This window comes from Entelurus aequoreus, linkage group LG16 (assembly GCF_033978785.1).
Source record: "Entelurus aequoreus isolate RoL-2023_Sb linkage group LG16, RoL_Eaeq_v1.1, whole genome shotgun sequence".
In the NCBI taxonomy this organism is placed as follows: Eukaryota; Metazoa; Chordata; class Actinopteri; order Syngnathiformes; family Syngnathidae; genus Entelurus; species Entelurus aequoreus.
This window is the reverse complement of record NC_084746.1, coordinates 33,757,225-33,762,145: the sequence shown is the minus strand read 5'-3', so window position 1 is coordinate 33,762,145 and position 4,921 is coordinate 33,757,225. Positions and strand designations below refer to the sequence as shown.

Below are 4,921 nucleotides of genomic sequence, written 5' to 3'. Positions count from 1 at the left end.
CCTACCTAGGTTCCATTCTAGAGGCTAACCTTTCCTGTGATAAAATGGCAACCAAGGTAATCAAAAAGGTTAACCAACGAACGAGATTTCTCTACAGAATTTCCTCTCTGGTCAACAAAAGCACCTTGAGGATTCTGGCGGGAACTCTCGTTCAACCCTTTTTCGATTACGCATGCACCTCCTGGTACCCTAGCACCTCCAAAACCCTCAAATCTAAACTCCAAACATCTCAGAACAAGCTAGTCAGGTTACTTCTCGACCTCCACCCCAGATCCCACCTCACTCCTACCCACTTCTCTAAAGTGGGCTGGCTCAAGGTGGAGGACAGAATTAAACAACTTGCACTGAGCCTAGTCTATAAAATCCGCTACACCTCCCTGATACCGAAGTACATGTCAAACTACTTCCTTAACGTAAATGACCGCCATAACCACAACACCAGGGGGTGCTCCACTAACCACGTTAAACCCAGATTCCGAACTAACAAAGGTCTTAACTCATTCTCTTTCTATGCCACATCAATGTGGAATGCGCTCCCAACAGGTATAAAAGAAAGGGCATCTCTATCCTCCTTCAAAACCGCAATAAAAGTTCACCTCCAGGCAGCTACAACCCTAAACTAACACCCTCCCCGGATTGCTAATAATCAAATGTAAACAATCAAATGCAGATACTTTTTCTTTTTCTTATGCCTTCTGATCTCTCTCTCTCTCTCTCTCTCTCTCTCTCTCTCTCTCTCTCTCTCTCTCTCTCTCTCTCTCTCTCTCTCTCTCTCTCTATGTCCACTACTTAAAGTCCATATCCCCCCACCCCCCTCCACACCCCTGATTGTAAATAATGTAAATAATTCAATGTGATTATCTTATGTGATGACTGTATTATGATGATAGTATATATGATAGTATATATCTGTATCATGAATCAATTTAAGTGGACCCCGACTTAAACAAGTTGAAAAACTTATTTGGGTGTTACCATTTAGTGGTCAATTGTACGGAATATGTACTTCACTGTGCAACCTACTAATAAAAGTCTCAATCAATCAATCAAAGCCTTATAATCCTGTGTGCCTTTTGTATGAAAATAGACCTGAATAGACCCGCTCATCGGCAGTGTGCTTTTTAATCCGGTGCGCCTTATGGTCCAAAAAATATGGTACAAACAAATGTGTTAGACATCGCTACGAAATGAAAAGGGGTAGGATTCAATAAGATCTTGTTCTTCCTACTCCTTTTCAAACACGCTTTGATGAGAATGCTATTGTCTTTGTTATCCAGCTGTTATCAATCTGGAGATGTTATTCACAGTCGTGTTGCTTTAGAAGTAAGACATCTTTGAACTTTAAATCCAGGCACACCTTCATCGATGAGTGCGACAGCTAAAAATATTATTATCACTAACATGGAACCTGTAGTACATTAATCCGATGACTAAGTGTGTGTCTGGCAACGTGTTTCGCCCAAAATACTACCAGCTCACACGTGATGCCCAATCTTTCGCCGCCACTTCTTCTCTGCTGCACAAACACACCCAGAAGGAGTGGAGTGAATGGGCGGAGCCATGCGGTTACATAAGGTGCACTCAAATAAATACTGCAGAGGTTTACGATCCATCCTGGATACTCATGTCTGACCATGTGGCAATCTTTGCAGATTTATATAATACAATGACAGGTTATATCATTAGTTAAATACATATTCTGGCCATTTTGTATTGAATTCATTTATCACTTTTTTGTAAAACAAAAAAAAAAACATTCTTTTTTTTAATTTTTTTTAAACAAAACTAAATTATTCATCTGGGTTTATCTACATGCAGTACAGGCCAAAAGTTTGGACACACCTTCTCCGCATTCAATGTGTTTTCTTTATTTTTATGACTATTTACATTGTAGATTGTCACTGAAGGCATCACAACTATGAATGAACAGATGTGGAGTTACTGTATGTACTTAACAAAAAAAGGTGAAATAACTGAAAACATGTTTTGTATTCTAGTTTCTTCAAAATAGCCACCCTTTGCTCTGATTACTGCTTTGCACACTCTTGGCATTCTCTCGATGAGCTTCAAGCACACCTGTGAAGTGAAAACCATTTCAGGTGACTACCTCTTGAAGCTCATCGAGAGAATGCCAACAAGTGCGAATGTGCGAACAAGTAATCAGAGCAAAGGGTGGGTATTTTGAAGAAACTAGAATATGAAACATGTTTTCAGTTATTTCACCTTTTTTGTTAAGTACATAACTCCACATGTGTTCATTCATAGTTTTGATGCCTTCAGTGACAATCTACAATGTAAATAGTCATGACAATAAAGAAAACACATCGAATGAGAAGGTGTGTCCAAACTTTTGGCCTGTACTGCATGTTCTAGATGTGTGTATGAAATCATTAAAAAGTCAAAAACATATTTAAGGTTTTTACATGTATTTAAAAAAACTGTTTTCCTCCAAATCCATGCAATATTTATTTTTGTTGTGCATGCAAACATACCAGGTGTGTGTATGGGGCGGTAACGTTGGGTTTAAGGTGGGATGGGGGGTCCTTTAGGAGTTTTAGACTTAGACAAACTTTAATGATCCACAAGGGTAAATTGTTCTACACAGTAGCTCAGTTACAATGGATGGAAAGGATAAGAATGGAAACGATAATGCACACAAGGGCACAAAAAGAGGGTGAAAACAAAAGGTATAAAGTAGACAAAAAATTTACCATAGTAGCAATATAAAAACATAACATACAGTAAATGCAATATTGACATATTCTTTATAGAGTACATAATATATATTGATATCCATCCATTCATCCATTTTCTACCGCTTGTCCCTTTTGGGGTCGCGGGGGGTGCTGGGGCCTATCTCAGCTGCATTTGGGTGGAAGGCGGCGTACACCTTGGACAAGTCGCCACCTCATCGCAGGGCCAACACAGATAGACAGATAACATTCACACTCACATTCACACACTAGGGCCAATTTAGTGTTGCCAATCAACCTATTATATTATTATATAATGTATATCTTGTGTATCTGTACGATTCCCCATAACTTTAACATTCCGAGGAGTTCAATCACTTCAACAGTGATGATACAGTACAGCTAAAAAAAAAAGTTTGTTTACGTATCACCAAAATTCTGAGTTAAAATGACTCATTCTGTTAATGATTGGCAAGAGGGACGGAGGGAGATCAGCACTGTACTGTAATGAGTTGTTATTTCGTCCCAGCTCGTAATTCACTTTCATTCTGGGAGTGACAGAAGTATTTGCTGAGTCTGGTTTGCGTTTACTGTTATGGCTCCCAGCCTAGGGCGGTTTCCTCGTGTCCACGCCCATGACTCACTGCAATCTTCCGGACATTTTTCTCACCTTTCCTGTACGCGTAGGCCGCGGAAAGTCTCATTTTATTTCACTCGCTCCCTTTTTCTCAAGGACAGTTTCGCGCTTGAGGACAATGGCCCTCAGTGTAGTCAACCGCTTGAACTTTTTGTTTTGTTTTGTTTGTGCAAGCATTTTTTTTTTTCCTGAGATAGTGGAGTGAGAACAGAGCCTACCCCCTCACCCAGCTTCATTTAGTGCACATTCCTGCGGTGCTAAAGTGAGGAGCCTAGCTGTGTTCCTCCTGCATGAGAAAGAGGAGGGGCATGCAGAGGTCATTCATCTGTGCAGACCTGGGAGAGCTTCCCCAGACCGGATGCACTAGAAAAACAAGTAGACAAACAATTGTGTTAAAGCGACATGCACTAAATACAGTACAGACAACTCTCCCTCAGAGGCATGCACAACTACTAACATCATTAGCCATTAACATTGCTTTAAGGCAATAGTTTGCATGTGGTCGCTATAAAACATTTTTATGGGCTATGTTTGGTGTTGCTTCTTCAGGAATTCAATGAATAAAGTTGAACAAACTAGAACAGTGTTTTTCAACCACTGGTGTGCCGTGAGATACAGTCTGGTGTGCCGTCCGAGATTATGTAAATTCACCTAATTGGGTTAAAAATATTAAAAATATTTTTTGCAAACCAGTAATTATAATCCGCAAATATTGTGCCGTTGTTGAGTGTCGCTGCTGTCTAGAACTCGGCAGAGTAACCATGTAATACTCTTCCATATCAGTAGGTGGCAGCAGGTAGCTAATTGCTTTGTAGATGTCGGGAACATTGTTTGTTGTTGTGATCACAATATGCAGACAGCGGGAGGCAGCGTGCAGGTATAAAGGTATCTAATGCTTAAACCAAAAGTAAACAAAAAAGGAATGCCACTAAGAAAAGGCATTTAAGCTTAGGGAAAGCTATGCAAAACGAAACTAGAACTGAACTGGCTGCAAAGTAAATAAAAACAGAATGCTGGACGACAGCAAAAACTTACAGCGTGTGGAGCTGAGACGGCGTCCACAAAGTACATCCGTACATGACATGACAATCAACAAAGGATAGCAACAACTTAAATAGTCTTGATTTCTAAAACAAAGCAGGTGCGAGGAATAGCGCTTAAAGGAAGACATGAAACTGCTACAGGAAAAGGCACCAAGATAGGAGCGCAAGACAAGAACTAAAACACTACACACAAGAAAACACCAAAAAACTCCAAATAAGTCACGGTGTGATGTGACAGGTTGTGACAGTACACCTACTTTGAGACAAGACCTATAGTGATGCTTGGTTGGTTATGGTTTAAGTTCAGATACAACAATTGCCAAAACGACTTTTTACTGTCAACATCAGCTACTGAGTTTCATTTTTTTAATGTTTTCTGCTGGTGGTGTGCCTCCGGATTTTTTCAATGAAAAAAAATGTGACTTCGCTCAAAAAAGGTTGAAAAACACTGAACTAGAACATAATTTGGGGAAACTGCGCCTCCCGCCGGCTGTGAAAGGTAAAAGTTGTCAAAAGTTGAGTTGCACAGGTCCTCCTCCCTGCTGTAG

General features: G+C 40.2%; 1 protein-coding gene across 1 annotated transcript in view; it reads right to left on the bottom strand.

Annotated features, from left to right (window-relative positions):
- LOC133630868 (desmoglein-2-like protein) overlaps nt 1-4,921 on the bottom strand; it is a 54,542-nt gene that overhangs the window by 25,381 nt on the left and 24,240 nt on the right. The gene's annotated exons all lie outside the window — the stretch shown is intronic.